This window comes from Melozone crissalis, unplaced genomic scaffold (assembly GCF_028551555.1).
Source record: "Melozone crissalis strain CALT ecotype California unplaced genomic scaffold, PUWL_Pcris_2 ptg000036l_1, whole genome shotgun sequence".
NCBI classification, from domain to species: domain Eukaryota; kingdom Metazoa; phylum Chordata; class Aves; order Passeriformes; family Passerellidae; genus Melozone; species Melozone crissalis.
The window spans coordinates 15,478,574-15,496,827 of record NW_026535814.1 but is presented as its reverse complement, the minus strand read 5'-3'; the positions used below and the strand labels follow the sequence as shown (position 1 = coordinate 15,496,827).

The 18,254-nt window shown below is 45.0% G+C and overlaps 1 protein-coding gene across 14 annotated transcripts in view; it reads left to right on the top strand.

Annotated features, from left to right (window-relative positions):
• Positions 1 to 18,254, top strand: part of CELF4 (CUGBP Elav-like family member 4) — a 713,118-nt gene that overhangs the window by 676,269 nt on the left and 18,595 nt on the right. The gene's annotated exons all lie outside the window — the stretch shown is intronic.

Below are 18,254 nucleotides of genomic sequence, written 5' to 3'. Positions count from 1 at the left end.
TGGATGTCTGTGCTGTTCGAGATTCACCAGTGTGAGTCTACGGTGGTTTTTATCATCATGGCTCGCCATGAAGTGCTCTGAGGTCTCAGCTTGTTTCCTACAGAATATTAATCACTAGTCGGACAAAGATTAGTTGCTTGGGTGTTTTTTCTTCCCCCCAAAAAATTTAATTTAAATTATATAAAAAGGAATCAGCAGGTAAAAGAGTAATATAATTCCATGTGTAGCTCTTAAGCATTTTTTTCCTTTCCTTTGCTTCTAATAGGCAGAACAGTCTTGAAGAGTTGCCTCTAGGTAGGAAGTCCTTTAGCCTTCCTGGCTTTTATTTCAGCTTTAGTACTCTGCTGTCCAGAAAAATCAGTTTCACCACCAGATCACTTCCACCCTAGGCTTAGAGAACCTTGTTTAGAGACTTGTGTAGAGACCTTACCAAAATGTATCTCAGAGGTCCTTGTTTCCTGGCCTTGCTGGGCCAGTTGCAGGAGCTGTAGCCAACTTCTAGCAGAAAGGAATTCTCCAGGAAAAAAAAGTTCTATACATGTGTTTTTCCCCCTGATAGAAGGAATTGAGCAGGAGTGTATCTGGTGGGACTCCACCTAACAGAAGGAATTGAAAGGAGTGCACGTGGTCCCAGGAGGACACTGCAGGAACATTCCCCAGGGGAGCATTTGGGTTAGCACAGGGAGAACCATGCTGCAGTAGGCTGGAGAGGACACCTGGGGACAGCCAGGACACCCAGAAGGTCACGTGGTCCTAAACCCAGGTCTTCCTCCAGCTCCTCTTCCTCCCAGGGATTGGGAACACTGATGCCAGCCCTCTGGAACAGGCAGGATTCTCGGTCAGCAAGGCCACAGCGCATTTCCCACCAGGGCTGGGCAGCAGTGATCAGCAGAGGGCTGAGCCCCCAGGAATAAGCCTGACTCAGAGACAGGTGAGCTGTTCTTGGCTAAGCACAGCATTACTGCACCTCCACTGCTGGCTCGATTTGCAACTTCCTTTAACTGATAGAAAGATAATAACTCCACCATGCTTTTTATCTGTCTTTACTTTGGATGCATCTCTTCAGGGTCTTTAATTCCAATTTGAAGCATGTGTGTAATGGTATTGACACCAGAGTAATTACTCATGTGCTTCAAGAGGATGCCCAAGAAACTTTTTAATTGGGATTTTTCCAAGGAAGGGCTTTTTTCTATTGAATTGCTTTCAAAAAATAAGTTGCCAATGACAACAGCAAAAAAAATCAGCACCCAGTTTGATATAATCCACCAGAGTGTTTTTTTCCTAACTGAGAAAGAAAGGGCCTCACTAAATTTTAATTCTGGATGCTCTTTATTTAAAAAAAACTTATAAATCTCCCTTTTGGGACTCAAGAAGTCAAGGCCACAGTGATTTGAAGTCCTTTGTTTTCTTTGCAAGCGCTCTAAACTTGCTGTCAAACACTGAAAGGGTTTCTGTGATGTGGCAGATAAGTCCAAAGCTGCAGCAAGCAAAGCCCTGAAGAATTCGGATGGCAAAATGGCTGCCTCTGTTCTCTTTTTTCTTTATAATTAAAGAGGTGTCTGTAGGGGGGAAATAAGGATGGGAGGAATGATGGGCTGGGAGAAAGCAAAGGAGAGGAGGATCATTTGAGGCAACTCTGGCAAAATCAGTATATTCTATTGCCAATCCCCCCTTGGGACTAGGAAGCAAGGACTCTGAGACACTTCATGCGTCTTTCAGATAGAAAATGCACAAAATGATTAAGAAAACACCAACCTGAAGCCCGCATCTCCCTTAGGTCCCATTGCTGGGAGCCCTTCCACGCCCTGTGCTGTGCCTGGGGCCGTGTGTGAGCCCAGCACTGCCCAAAATCTGCACAGCTCAGAGCCCCTCCAGAGCCCAGGGCAGGGCACAGAGCAGCCCAGGAGCGCCCAGCTGACAGATCAACAAAAGGCACAGCCCTGGAAATCCCATCCATTCCCCTCCTGTGGCTTCATTGCAGTGGCTGGTCACTGGCAAAGTGATGTTTTCCACCTCAGACAGACAGACGGACAGACAGACATTCTGCTGCTGAAGTTTATTTAAAGCTAAAGATGCAGAGACATTTGGGTGAGACTAACCCAGAGCACTGAGTGAGGCAAAGTGAGTGTGAGCGAGACAAACTGAGTGAGGCAAAAGGGAAACAGAAAAGTGAAAGACAAAGTAGAAATAAGATCAACCGCAAGATTCTTTTAGCTGTGCTCCGGAGTAGAGACAAAACATTAAATGGATACACTGCCCAGGCAACCTGTTTCTATAAAACACCAGGGGAAATAACACAGGCCAAAGCTCAAATACAAAAATAAAAAAAAGATTTTTCAGGTCGTCCTTCGCTGCTTTTTGAACATGGACTGATGTCTGGTTTGTTGTGAAATGTGTGAAATACATGTTTTTGCAGCTATCTGGAATTGGTGGTATTTTTACTCTGAGAATGGGGGGTTTTGGGTTTTTTTGTTTGTTTGTTTTTTGGGTTTTTTGGTTGTTTTTTCTTTTTTAATTGGAGTGTATATTTTACTGAACTGGAAAATTTTGCATTTTTCTCTTTTTGATCCCTAATAAGAGAAAAAAAAAATAAAAGCAACTCAAACTCCGTTTTAAAGTAAGATTATACTATCAGCCAAAAATAAAACAAAAAAGCAAAATTTCAAATTGCCAAAACAAAAATATGTGAGAGGAGAACTTCTGTCTTCTCTTGTCATTTCAGATGGCTTCAATGCAAAGTCTAGTGAAAGTGTATTTTTTACTGAAGTTTTTGTTGCCTATGCCTCCCAGATAGTTTTCTATTACCTCTAGTGAGAGGCTATTCTGCAGCTGCATTGATTTCACTGTTTTCTATTAGGCTATTCATCTTGAGATTCATTCCAAATACCCTTTTTCAAGATAAAATCCCATTTCTTGTAGTTATGCCTCCTACAATCACGCTAACCAGCTTCTCTTCCACCTGCACAGATTATTGTTGTTTCCCTCTTTTAGTCATCACTTAGATCGTTTAAGACTTGCTTACATTATGGAAATTTGCACTAGAATAATTGCATCAAAACAGTACTCCAGCACAAGCTTTAATATGAGTGAATAAAGAGAGAAAAAAAATCAGCACAGCTTAATTTTGGAAAGTCTGTTCAGGTACTGGAAAAACATCACCTCAGCCAATATTTTTTTCTGTTCTTTGGATTACTTTTGTTTTTCATTTCCACTGACACCTGTGATTAAATTAAGCATCACTCACCGTGTTTACAACCTAAACTTTGTGCTGTTGTGCTTGTACTGAGAGAATGGAAGTGGATTTTAGTGGGGGAGGCTAAAACAGGACCTCTGAAGGTGTTTTCAAGACTGACAAGGAAATCCTTTATATTTCTGCCTGATCATTTTTAACCTGTCTGTCCATTTAAATTACTGATAGCTTTATTATGGCAAAATTCTCATGTCTGTTCTAGAAACCACAGTTTCGATACCAGAGCATGCAAAATCCCATTTGCTAATTATTTTATTCTAAGATTGGCACACAATACAATGCACTGATGGAAAACGACAATAATTAATTACTGCATTTACTCCAAAATTACAATCACTAATTACTGCTCTGAGACCGAATTCCATTCAGCAATATTTGGAACTTGTTCTTCCTCAAAGCAGGGCAGCTTTTCAGGAGTATTGCTGTGTTTGCATCTAAATGAGTCCATGTAGGTCACTAACGGATCTGCACTATTTGTCATGGGAGTGATAGAGCAGCACAAGGCAATACCACAACACTTTCCCTCACTTTGGAGCAGGAATTCTTCATTAAAACCCAAGCCTCTCCCCCTTTTTTTTATGTTAGAGAATGTAAATACTTCAGAATTAAATAACAGATATTAAAGCAGCCTCCTACTTCTCTTCTCACTATGATACTCTTGGCCCTGGTGCTCTGAAGTAAACTTCTGGATAATTGTGAGAACTTTTGCCAAAGACTCAGCCAGCAAAGAGCCTTCTGAGTTTTTCCCCATATATACAACACTGTGAAAAGACCAGGAGCTTGTTATGGTGGTGCCCTCTTCAAAGGCTTCCAACAGCAGAACCCCCAAAGCTCCAGGGTTGACTGGAGGGTGGCAATTTCATATTCAGCCACTTGACCAAGATTAGTGTGGGAGATCATGTGGACAATGTCACACAGATTACCTAAGTCAGACTTTAGAGCTTTTCTGGGCTCAGTGTAAACTTCAATTGCATCAGTCAATGGGCAGCTGCAGTAACCTGGAAACATCAGCTTTTGAAGGAACATTTCTACTGGGTTCATTCAGCACACAGATCTGCTGGGCCAGTGCATGAGGGACTGTAACTTGAAGAAAAAACAGAAAATATAAGAAAAGGAGAGAGTAGGCGTTTGAAACAGCAGTGATTTGAAATGAGAGCCAAAGAGATGGAAAAACACAGGAGACATCCACAGCCAAATTTTTTTGTTCAAGCAGCAGCAGCAGCAGCAAACACTGACAGAATGAATCCTCTGCTAAATAAAATATGTACAAAACGAATGAGAGAAGGCAAAGACCCACAATGAAAGAGGATTGTGAAAATATGGAATGAGTCCTAGAAAACAAGCACAGTCATTTTTCTACAGGACTTTCCAGTGAGTTACAAGTCATCAAAATCCATTGATACAGGGACATTGACAGAGAAACAAGTAGTCACTAGCAAGCAAACAGGAAACAGGCATGTTATCAATTTGCAAATGCCGCTTAGGGAGAGAGCAAAGAGAGGTCTAGAACCTCAGAGATGTTCTGCTCAGATGGCCCCATATTTGAAGGCAGATGGAGCTGTCTTTGGTGTGTTCAGTTAATACAAACATCAGCATCATTAACGTGGTTTTTGCCCAGGTAAAGACAGTATGAAGAGTAGGCTGGGCACAACCCTCTAAGTCTAAGAAGAAGGTTAAAACCTTCTTCCAGGGAAACTGGAAATTCACAATGAAATCAGAATTATGAGTTAGCCCCAACATGTACACAGGACTCAGGTCACTTGTGCAGCATTGATCAGTAAGCTGAAAATGATCTGATGTTTTTGTCACTGACCTTTGAGAGCTACTGCAGAACCATGAATTGAAGCTCTGTGGGATAGTGTTTGGCACTTGCACTGTAGAGATAAAGAAAAGGGAGGCTAAAAAACTCCATGAAATTTACTCTGCAGGGGAAAACTGCTACAGGAGTTGGCAAGAATCTTAATAAGGGGTTGCAGAGCACTCCATCAATGTGAGCACCTTAAATTGATGTCCTTATGGTTTGGAAGGCATATACAATCAGCTGCACTAGAACACTGTTTCTCGTTCCCACGGTTATACCCGGTGATATATCAAATGCAATAATTGCATATTTGAATAATTCATAGGTACGGTAACTTTGGCCAGATACAAGTGAATATCAAAACTCTGGCCTCTGAAGTGTTTGATTCAGCTGTAGCAGAGAATTGAAGGTTTACGGTACAAGTCTTGCTTCTCAGGTGTCTTTCATCCAGCCCTGTGACTGCAGTCAGGGGAAAAAAAAAATAGAGTTTTTATTTCAAACGGTTCATTTTTCCACTTAGCTGAGCTTCATCCAACCTTTTTGAAATATTGGGTAGAAGGCTGAGCTGGAGGGGAAAGGAGAACAGCAGTCAAGTCATTTCCCAAGCAAGAGGCAGAGTAAATGAAAACTCAGTGCTCTGTCTGGAGAACTACTAACCACAGCCATGATGGGGCTAAGTTCTCAGGCAGCGTCAATCACCAGCTCCTCTGAAGCCAGTGAAGTGACACTGATTTATGGCAGTCAAGGATTCAGGCCCACTAGTACTTATTTAACTCTAAATGTTCTCCTGGCAGAGATGTTTCAATTATTTGCAATTCAGAGGGAGATGCAATGTCACCATTCTGGCTGCTCTGGTCTTCTTAGAGCAGAGACACCAGGGAATGATCATGGACACCTCCAAATATCACCATGGCTCATTTTAAAAATGCCATTTTAGGATAATGACTTGCAAACAGAGGAAAATCTCTTGTACCCATGGAAAGCTGCAGCTCCACACTCTAGTAATCCTCTTCAGAAAGCAGATTTCTCCCATTTATTGTAAGATACATTCTCCCTCCCCAGCTCTTCACATATCCCTTTTTCCTGTGTAAAACAGATCCAGCAGCTGGGCTGCCTGAAGCATCTATTCTATGCAGAGCAATAACACTCTAAAATCCTCGCAGTGACAAGATGCCTACCTCTGAAATTTCTGGCTCTGTGTTGCCCAGTCCTTGATGCCAAAGATATCTTTTGGTTGATTTGGATGTGCTGTAGGCCACAGTTGTCATGGCAGACCCTTAAAAGCAGGTTGTTCCAAAAGAAAACAGGTTTTCACTTGATTTCTAAGGATTTGGAAAAAATTGGGCCATCAAATCCATGGGCTGTGCAGTCAGCTAAAAATTTGTCTTTGCTGGATAAGAGTCTCTATTTTTCTCTACTTTTCTCTACTCTCTTGAAGCATCTCCACTCATGAGCAGAGGTTGCATCGCATTTGCTGTGATGTATGACAAGTGAATGCTTTCCATGCTCTTTATTTTCCTCTGTGCATTCTCCTTACATGGTACATATTTCTCCATCATGGCAAGCTGGACACTGGGAAAGGAAACCAGACAGGCAGCCCAAAGCCAGCTGTAGTAAACTGGGCTCCTAAGTGTCAGTTTTAAGAGATTTGGTGCTTTCAGAGGGGGCTTTATTTTCTGTCTTCTGCTCAGGTTACAAGAGCATTGTTTAGTACAGACCACACAGACTCTGTTACATAAATCCCAAGAGGAATTCCTACAGGCCTTGTTCCCATTACCCATGAAGACCAGTGTGATGCAATTTAGAGAAAGGTGTACAGATCCTCATCAGGAGTAAAGGAATAGCTCATACCTGGAGAAGTTTTCCTTAAACCTGAATGGAGGAATTCATGTCCTTTGATGGCTTTGTTGAGGAGCATGTGACGTGCTGTTAGTAATTAGGAAAGGCACACAGACTGGCACCATGGTTATCTCTGGGGTGTTTTCCCTTTCAGCACAGACCCACTTCCTGACAGCCTGACTTCTGGTGCTCACCAGGGATTCCTGGAAGTAACCCCAGGACACCGCTTAGGATTAAAATGCAAATAATTTCTTTCTTCAGAAATACTCTAGAATAAATGAGTTGTCCTGAGGTTCACAGGTATCTGAAGGAGTGCTGGGCCTGTCCTTCATCTGGGGAAAGAAAGGAGGCTTTAAAGGAGTGATGATGATTTGTGCCAGCTAAAGTCTTGCTGTGGGATTTGGCCACTTACACTCAGGGAGCAGAAATCTTCTGCTTTTTCTCTTCTAATCTTTCAAATTGCCTCTGTAATTTTTTCCCCAAGTTGTGTGTGCTCAGTGTGTTCTGTCGATGTGAGAAGTGGTAATGTCACTCTGCTAGGAGTTTTATGGTTCACAGAAGGCAGGATTTGTATTGAGATAGACAGATAGATGGATGTCTGGTGCCTGCACACAATGTATTACAGAGATTGACCCAAAATTTTCAACACTAAAATCCCAAACAATAGACTGAGGGAATCTCTGTCTGGGAGATTTCAGATGGATTTTATATCTTTTTTTTTTTCCTGATTAATACAAGTCTTTAAAAGCATATCATCCCTGCCCCTTTGCCCAAATATTTGGAGAAGATCAGTGTAAAGAAGGATCAATAGCAAATAAGTAGTCTACATTTTCTCAGGTGTCAATGTAAAGGAGGTCAGACATGCCATACTGGGGAGGGAAGGATGCACAGTTAGAAAAGTCTGATGTGCATTCAGATAAGGAACATTCATTGGGACAAAGGAGGAGGTGAATCCTGTCGCCCATGCAGCTGGTGAACTCAGGAAAGGGGGCAGTGATGCTCATGTCCCCGTGACCAGCCAGGCTCAGGGACACTCAGAGATGTGGGCTCTCCCTGCGCATGAGAGGGGCATGGAAAGGAGCAGAAGTTGTGGGAGCAATAGGGACACCATCCTGCACATGAGAGGGGCATGGAAAGGAGCAGAAGTGCTGGCTGGTGGGAGCAGTAGGGACACCATCCTGCCGAGCTGCCTGCAGAGCCTCCTAATGGAGGCGAGCGGCTGGTCACAACTGGAGGCGAGCTGTTCCCCATTTGTTTGTGCTCCTCAGAGTGGCAGGGATCCGCTCTCCATCAGAATAATCCAATTGAACAAAATGATTCATATTAGCAGGCACATCTGTCTGAGGCCAAAGCAGAACCCTGGTGTTAGTTTAATAAATGGCGTTCATTAAACTCAGCTGAAAATATAATCTGGAGAGACTGATGGGGTGAACAGAGCAAAGAATAAGCAAAAGGAGTTAGCAATTATCAGATGTCATTTGTTCTACTGGTACCATGGAATTGGAGCTTGTTTGCTGAAATCTTAATTTCATTTTGCTGAGGCAGAATCCATCAGAGAAGCTTATGCTGCAGCTATGATTCCTGTTTGTCAGCCCTTGGTAGGGAATGTGGCATTTTTCTTTCCTCCTTTTCTACCAGACAAAGCACAGATCCCAGCAGAGAGCACAAGGACAGGAAAGACTGAGGGAGAGCAGCCTTTCCTTTGCCATGAGAAGACTGCTGAGTGAAGTTCCCTGTGCTGCAGTGGAGAGAACATGGGCAGTGCTCTGGGACAGGAGCTTTGGGCATTTGCAATGCAGAAGGAGCTATAAATCTCCCCAGCTCCTCTGCCATTTCCCCTCCCATACAATGATGGTGTATAAACACTTCTCACTTGACTTCAGGAGCATTGTGCACTCTATAGGGTAGGGGCCAGTGTTTCCACTGGCAAATGTTTTGCTCTTTTCATACTATACAAAGGCTAGGTTCTTCTTGGTGGTCAGGTCAGGGAATCTCCTGCAGCTGTGCACTGGTGGCTGTCCAAGGCAGCACAGGGAGCAGGCACAGGCATTGAGGTGTTGGGGGCAGCCCACATAACCACAGCTTAACCCTGATGGTCTGGGGCTGCCTCCTTCAGGCCCAGCTCTCATCACCCTGCTCCAGCTCAGCCAGCTCGGCTCTCTGGCATTTACATTCCTGGCCATAAGTCTCCACACAAAGCACTGAATCCAGAGGGAGTGCTCTGAACAGGGAGAGCTGCCTTTCCCAATTTCTGCTGAGCAGAGGAGAGCTTCTTGGGACTGACTTACACAATGGTCAGCATTTGAAGATTGGCTGGACAACCTATTTCTTGCCAGTTGCTTTGGTTTTGTTTAGTTTTAACTTGTCCCTACGGGTATTCAAATGGCTCTTGGTGTGCTCCAGGGGAAGGCAAAAAGGGATTTTATATTTATAGACTTGCCAGAGCTATCGAGTCCTAGCCAGTTAGAAAAAATCAAAAGAATAATGGAGGAGAAGGTAAAGCTTGACCTCATGAGCTTTCAGCGTTGATTAGTTTGTTGGTGTCAGGAACCTTTTCTTGTTCAGGGCAGACTAACTGTGAAATAACTTTTTTCCCCCCTACTCTTTAATCTGTCTCCTGCATTCCCAAGGGGAAGGAGGAGCCAATACCTGCCTTCCTGGAGCTTTCCCTCAGAGGAAGCAAGTGCACAGACTTGCACACCAGCAGCTAGAGGCTGGTGGGTTTGGGCTTTTTCTGAGATTCATCTTCTCAGTGTGCCCTTTGGCAAGAGGCTGAACACCTTCAATCTCCCTCAAAATTGTGTAAGAATCAGCAGCCAACACAAGCTGCTCTGGAGATGGCCAGAGGGAGTTTTTCTCACCCTGGTGAGCACAGAAGAGGGAGGGAGAGTTGCAGAGAGGGGCAGCATCTTTCTGATGTTTGCCCTGCATTCCACCATCACAATCAGGGCTCCTCCACAGCCATGGAAGAGGGTGGGACGTGCACTGAATCCCACCTCTCACCCACTACCATTAACACAGGTTAATCCTGAGCTTCCTGGCACATGGAGGAGCAGAGAGGCTTAGGCTGTTAACATGGTCCTGTCATTTGTATGGGACTGGTGAGAAACTTGCTGAATTTGCTCGCTTCAGCTCTGTGGATCAGGCAGTGGTAGCACTCCCAGGCCAGCACAGCTGCAGGCACAAGGGGACATGCTTCATAAGCACAGGCTATCTGAGGTGACAGTGAACCAGAAACCCAAAGAACTGAGGCTGATCAGACTCAACTGGATGCAAATGGAATTTGGGATTTATTTTCAATACCCTTTTCAAAGTACACTGAAGTAATCTTGTGAACCAGACATCATGGGAATCAGCACATTGGTTTTCAGTGCTTTGAGAAAAAAAAGTTTTGTTTTGGATTTCTTTTTAAATTCTCAGAAAAAAAGTTTTGACTATTTTTAAGCAGTAATAATGTTTGACTGATCACCTGCATTTTCTACCCAGAAAGGCTTTAAACAAAAATGTGATCCAGTTCTAAATTAGAATCATATAAATACCTCAGCTATAGCAGTGAAATGAGTCACAGACATAAGTCACATGCATAAGTGTTTTCAGAATCAAATTCTGAGACACTAAAATTCACCAAGAGATGTGAATTCCTCATATGGAAACCACTCCAGCTAAATGGTGGAATTCTTGTCTTATCTTTCTCCAACTCAGAAGAGTTATCATCTCCTTAGCTAAAGTATCTTCTTTTAGAAGCTTCATACAGAATTTGGCTTCAAGAATGTTTGTGGGGTTTTTAATAAAAAATTATGAATATTTAATAATTAATAGAACTATGTAAGCTTATTGAGTCATCCTGGACTTTAATCAATTTGAAATATTTGGGGCACCAATTTCCACCTTACTACTCCTCACTGGAGGTACATCAGAGCTTTAGTGCAATTAAAATGAAGCAGGAAATATTTTTAGCTAATTGCACTGTGCACCTTGAAGGTAATTTGAAGCTGCAGGCAAAAAAAAATAAAATATCAGAAGGTGTAATTGAGTGCTGCAAGCTGGGAGTTTGTGTTTCTGGCTGCGTTCTGATTTAAAGCGGTATGGAGACAGGGCATGGAGAGCTGGACAGCCTTGGCAGAAGGAGAGTGAAATCTCACCTCTGGAGGAGAGTCTCGGGGTGCATCACAGAGCCAGCAGCCCTGCCACAGGCACAGGACCAGTTCTGGGAGGGTCAGAACATGGGATGGCTGATGGGAGATGAGGATGTCAGGGGAAGAGATGAGGGATGTCAGGCTGGGAGATGAGCTGAGGTCTCCTCCTTTCCCAAGGCCACACAGACACCACCCCAGTACATCCTTCCTGTACCTGCTGAGCAACTGCAGACCAAATCCTTCCCCCTCCAGCCCAGCAGGCAGCTGAGGGCTCTCGTTTCTCATGGCAGATTCTGGAGCCACTGGTGGGGTGCATCCAACACCTCCCTGAGAGGGCACAGGCTGCTCAATTAACCTGCTGAGACCTGTGAGATGGACTGCATGAGGCCATCCTGGGGTCTGCTCAGGAAAGGGACAGGGGAGCAGGACCCCCACCTTACTGACAGCAACAGAAACAGAAGAGTGTAGCAGTGGTTTGCTCAGCATTTTGATAAGGTCTAGTCAATCTATAAAGGGAAAAAGCAGAAACAGCAGAGACTGGGCACAGAGGCTTTCTTACAGCTTCCCAATTAGACTTGGTTCTCAACCATGCACATTTTTTTAATTAAACTGTTGGTACAATGCTCAGGAGATAGAAAACTCCTTGAGGCCCTCTTGTAATAAAGAACCTTTCATTGTATGCAGAAAGGCAAGCTTAATTTCCTCTCCCACCTAATCTTCATGTGCAGCAGAAGCAGGGGTGAGCACTCTGTATGAGGCAGGATAAATGCTCCTCAGGGCACAGGACCCACTGATTTGGCCATTGGGAGGGAAAGAGGCTACATCCTTTGCTGCAAAATAGCCATTTAACGCTAATTTGACCTTTCCCATCACTGCTTCTCAAAATGACCTGAGCTCATTGCGCTGATCTTCACCTGCAAAGCTCTTGATTGGCAAAGCAGAGCTGAGAGAGGCAAAGAGCCATGGCTATGTCTGCATGGGCAGGTGAATGCTGGGTGCTGCCCAGGAGGGTGGGCAGGGCTGTGACCACTCAGACCCTCCAAGCTGCAGCCCTGGTGAGGGGCAGAGCTCCCTCCTGAACCCCAGCCCTGCCCAGCCCTTCCTCCCACCACACTCCTCCTCCACACCTTCTCCGGGGTTCCTGCACCACCCCTGTGAGCCCCAGCACCCTGTGGCCACCTCCTTTGCCACTGCTCAGGGCACAGTGAGGAAAGGCAGCCCTTTCAGTGACATTTTCTGACTGCCCAGGCTGGCTCCTGCAGGAGCAGCTGCTCCGTCGTGGCGCTTTTTTATCCGCTGCTTGAGACTAATGGCTCTAGAAAAATAGATAAATCAGAGGTGACACAGCTATTGCTGCTTGACAATTTTTCATCAAACAAGCTGGGGGAGGAGGGGATGACCAAAAAGTGACATTTTGACCAAACTGGATGTTTCCGCAGCAAATTTTCATCCCGGTAGATTAAAAAAAAGAAATGCAAACAGCACAAAAAGCATAACTGTCTTGATTTAAAATGTTGGCCTTCAAAACACTAAATTCCTCTTAAAAATGGACTGGTTTTCAAATTGATTAAAAAAAAGGCAAAAATTAATCTATTTCTCTGGCCACCTCCCCCATCCCAGCCTTGTTTTGTTTATTAACTAAAATATTCACAGGAAAGAAAGCCAAAATAATGACAATTTTCCTCCAGAAAATAATTGTCATTTTTCAACTAGCTCTTAATGCAACATAGTTAAATGAGAGCAATCCTAGTAACAGCACCACACAGCAAGTAAGTCATACAATTATTTGAAAGAAGGGCACTGCAATTTAAGAGCTAATTTTTGTCATCACCTTAGATTTATAAATGGGAAAAATGAGGCAGGGTCATCAGGAATATAAGAACAAAACAAAACAAAAGAAAAAAACAAAAACAAACAAACAAAAAGAAAAAGAAAATAAAAATAAAAAATTAAACATTAGTATTAGAAATGCTGGACTCCCATCTCCCTCTTAGATCACATTGGCTTCTCTTCTCTGTCTCTGTGTGTGTGCAATTGTCTCTGTTGATACATATGTACATGTAATACCTCTGTACATATACATATGGATATGTTGGTGTGCATTTTCATCTATATAAAGATTCATTTATACAATCTGTCTGCTTTTTAACCTTCAGATGTTAGAACTGAAGCATCTGACAAAAATACTCTTTCCCCCCCGCCCCTTCCCTCCCTCCCCCCACTAAAAATAGCACCCCAAGAGTCCAGGTAAATGCGTTGATGTCTGGTATAAATCATCAGGCTTCTTTTAATCCCAGCATGGATGCAAAGTCCCCTTCAGCACGCTGCCCTTCCCACCGTAGCACATTTGGACTCCGAGTCTTGGGCTCACCACACATCCGTGGCAGCGTTGTCATAGGGATGGAGGCTGTTTTGGAGAGCCCTGCCTCCATTTTCCACCTCTGCCAGGCAGTCTGGGCAGGAGCTGCAGGAGATGGGGAACCTCTGTGGGTTGGATTGGGGAGCAGTGGAGAGGAGGACTGAGGCATATGGAAAGCAGAGCCACCCTGCAGCGCTGGGGGCAAAATCAGAGAGGAAAATTGCTGTAGAAACAGTACAAAAGGCAGGGGAGAAAAGCACGGGCTGGAGTTTTAATCATATTGATCAGCTTCAGAGGCAATAGCTATGAAGGTCTGTCACAGGCAGCACAAACATCTCCAGTTCCTTCCAGCAGGTGTGCATGGCCACAGACCCCAGCAGACAGAGGGGCAGGACTCTGACTGCAGTTTTGGGTGCCAAGGCACACATGTGCGTAAATGGAGGTTAATAAATGTTGTATAAAGGTGAAGAAGTTGTCATATGCCATGATCAGTGTGAGAACAGGAGGCTGACACTTTCCTGCTGGAAGAAGTGGCGGTCTTTGAGTTTCATCAGGGAGAGGTTTCTTAGCTCCAAGGCAATGAAAAGGGTCTAGAGATGATCAGTGGAGACTTGGCTAATAAGGACTCAGGGGAGAGACACAATAGAAATGATGGGGAACTGGAGGCAGTAGATTTCTGCAGTGGAAGAAGAACCCAGCCTGGCAGCCCACCATGATGGTGGCAGTGCTGACACAATTGTGTGGCCCTGTGGAGGACACAGAGCAAACTTGTACCTGCAGCTGGCTGCATTTGCAGCTCAGCAAATGTACAATGACAGCTCCTGTGGCACCCACCAGATAGTCAGGGAGTGTTAGGCTTGTGCCACTTGCACACCCCTCTCAGCTCATCTACCTGCTGTAAGGGTAAAATGGAACCATAGCACAGATTAGGCTGTAAAAACACCTGTAAAAGTATTAAATTCAGTCATTAACCCAGCACTGACGACTCCACCACTAAATTCTGGCTCTAAGCACCACATCTATATACCTCCAGGACTGGCGACACCACACAAGACAGCTAGTTCCAGCGCTCAACAAGACTTTCAGTGAAGAATCTATTCCCAATATCCAATCTAAACCTCTCCTATTGCAGCCCAAGGCTGCTTTCTCCTGCCCTGTCACTGGTTCCTGGAGGGAACTGAGACTGACCCCCACCAGTCTGCAACCTCCTTTCAGAGGGAGGGTGATCAGGTCTCCCCTCAGCCTCCTACTGAGCTGAGCCCTGGGGAGCACCACTCCCGACCAGCCCCAGCTGGATGTCATTCCAGTCGCCAACACCCTCTGGGCCCAAGCATCATCCATTTTTTTACCCAGGCAACAGTGCACCCATCCAAGCCACAAGCAGTCAGTTTCTCCTAGAAAATACTGTGGGAAATGCTGTCAAAGGCTTTATGAACTCCACATGGACACATTCCCAGCATTTTCCTCATCAGCTAAGTGGGTCACCTTGCCACAGAAGGGGATCAGGCTAGCCAGGCAGGACCTGTCTTTCATGAGCTCAGGCTGGCTGGGCCTGGTTGTCCTGCTTGTGCTTCATGATGGCACTGAGGATGATGTGCTCCACAAGCTCCCCCAGCACTGAGGTCAGGCTGGCAGCCCTGTAGCTCCCCAGGTCCTCCTTCCAGCCCTGCTTTTGGATAGGCATGGCATTGGCTAACCTACATCTACCGGGACTTCTCTGGTTAACAAGACTGCTGATAAATGATGGAGTTGCTTAGTGAGGACTTCTTCCAGCTCCCTCAGAACCCTGTACCACACTATAAGTGCCTCCCATCTCCCAAAATGCAGAGCATACCCTCACAGTCCAGCCAGAAACTGCTGCTAAAAGCTTTACTGTGACAGAGGTGTTTGTAGCAATAGGACAACTGTGCTGACAGCACAGGTTGCAAGGACATGACTAGATTTATGTTTGTCTAACCAAGGCTTTAACTGAGATTCATTTCTCCTGATGGTATAGACCAGGACTGCAACTATTCCCTTCACAGCAAGTCAGTCAAGGTCCTCATTATAACCATGAAAGAGATACTGGTTCGTTTTGCCCATGACTCACAGTCTTATCTGAAACAGTTCCTAAGCATGAGTGAATTGGGACCTAAAATCCCTGTGTATCTCCACTAATGCTGTCCTAGAGTGATCTGTTCAGCTGAGGATGTCTGCTTCTTGAATTCCATCATTAGGACTCCAATCCCTTATTTCTCTCCAGTGTTGCAGGAGAACAGTCCCAGGATGGCACTTGCTGCTTCCAAAAAAAAGTTGGACATTTACCAGATTTATTTGGCTATGGTTTGCTCAGTGGAGCAAGACTTTGGGCATGTCCCTAGAGACTATCAAAGTGTCTTCTCCTGTCCACAGACTATGCAGCTTATGTAGACCCCTGCTTTAGAAGAGCAGCTTCATTTGGTGCTTGAGATACAGACCCAAGTTAGGCAGACAGGATCACCATACGTCACTTTGGTCTGAAAGAAAATTTTCAAGTGGCTCTTTTTTTTTTTTTTCTGTTTTTTTAGCCTCAGCAAGTCCTAATCCTTCACCTGTACATATGTGTGTGTGCGTGTGTGTTTCACCTGCAGTGTCTGAGGGTGTCTGTGCAGGACAGACAGAGGGATGGTAGTACCACCTCCAAAGCGGTGGTCACTGATCAACCAGTCCCATCCTTCCCACCCTGCACATTAAATACTTTCCTCAGTAAAATTATAGCAAAGAACCTCTCCCCACCTTGACAGTAGCCTGGATCTAGCATCCATGTGTAAACCCACTGCCCACTAAGCTCCACTCCTCATCCTGCAGCTGGTGCTATCCCGTATTTCAGCCCCAGACAGGAGATGTGTGTTGTTGCTGCCTCCCAGGAATAGAGCAGGATACTGTCAGCTCCACCAGATCTCTCCTATTCCTTGCCTCCTTTGTCCTCCATTCATTGAATCAAAGCCTGTTAACTCTTCCTTTTTCTGCTAGTGCAGCTGAAGTAAGGAAAGACACAGGCCTTGCTGTGATGGTGCTGACAGCTCTCCTTCCTTCCCCAGCTGCTTGTTTTCCTGTGCTATGACATGGCCAGAAAGCCCAGAGGGGAGCGAGGGATGCTAGAGATCTTTTCCTCTTCCAGGAGCTGTACAGCTGACACTGTTTGCTCTTGGGCACCTAGGGACACAAAAGACAACAGTTCTTCCCTGGGCCATCTTCAAAAGGACAGTTTTCCCCATCTTGGATTGTGAAATAACTGTAGACACAGATCTTGCATCTTCCTTGGGGGTACCAGCCTATTGTCTTTGTCAAACCCCAGGATGCTCAGGCTGACACTGCCAGATCCTCAAAGGGCAAGACATTGGGGCCAGGCCATCAGGAAGGAGTCAGCCCCACCCAAGACAGCAGCCAACTGTGGGAAAATTGTGGAGCTGAAGCCAGAGCTCAGATCGGGGGCTTAGTTCAGCATCATCTCTTGTCAGCTAAGCACAACTGCTGCAGCCAAGAAAGCATCTTTCAGTTCGCAGAAACAGTGAAGAAACTCAAGACAAACAAACAGAAAGCTGGGGAAGGAATTTTCGCTAGCCAGCATGCATGACTTCAGGATAAGAAATGCCAACAATATTCTTGTGACACCCCAGCACGAGGTGAAATTTCATTCGTGTGCAGTGACTTTTCAGAAATAGGCTGCAAGGAGAGATATGAGTCCTGCCAAGGGGACAGAAAGGCAATACCTGAGGAGCAGGGTGCAGAGCTGCTGACTGAGACAAGTGTATTGTTGTGTGCAGTGATTTTTGGTGTTTACCGAGGCAAAACTCTGTGGGCCAGTAAAGGAACATTTTCCTTCACAGGAAAGGAACAGGGTATTTATATAGGTTGTAGCAACCAATCCCTGGCAGGTTTTATTCCTTTTCCTTTTGCTTTGTCCTTTTGCTTTTTCTCTTCCTTTCTCCTTTTGTTTTTTTTCTTTTTTTTTTCCTTTTCTTCTTTGCTTTTTCTCTTCCGCTTTCTCTTCTGCTTTCTCTTCTCTTCTCTTTTCTCTTCTCTTCTCTTCTCTTCTCTTCTCTTCTCTTCTCTTCTCTTCTCTTCTCTTCTCTTCTCTTCTCTTCTCTTCTCTTCTCTTCTCTTCTCTTCTCTTCTCTCCTCTCCTCTCCTCTCCTCTCCTCTCCTCTCCTCTCCCCCTCTTTCTCTTACCCTTTGTTTTCCATTACCTTTTCAATTCAGGCCAGAGCTAAATGCCAAAGGAGCAAATGTCCTTCTTTTAATGATGCTGATTTAGGAACCATTGTATCATCTGACTCCTCCTACAAGTCTGCTTCCCACACCATACCAGCATTGCTGTTTCAGAGCCCGCCATCCTGTGAACTGCTAAATGGACATGCAGCAGCCAGTAGTAGCTGCTTTCCTTTTCGGTTTTCTTTTTTTGTTGTTGTTGTTTTGTTTGGTTTGGGTTTTTGTTTTTTTAAATTTATTTATTCTCAGTAGTCAAAGCAGTTCTTGGCCTATTACTCCCCCATGATTTTAAACTCGGGATGCAAACCAAATCAGAGCGGTCCCTGCTCCGGAGTCGGTGCGAGGCAGTGGAGAGGCTCCCGGAGGACTCTGGCCAGCCATCCATCCATCCATCCAGCGAGGCCCAGGAGGCTGGGGGTGGTGTGGGGAAGGCCGGTGCTAACGAAAGCATTCTGGTTGGCAGTGAATGTTTTTATTTTCCAGACTCCGCAAACCGATCTGTGTCTGCGCTCATCCATTCAGTGCATGCTCTCCTCAACAGCCGCTGCATCACGCTCTGTTCCTGTTCGCTGTTGACCGTGTGTCCACATTTAAGTGTGTGTTTTATGTGTGTCTCTGGCTAGGCCTTCTCCATCCTTT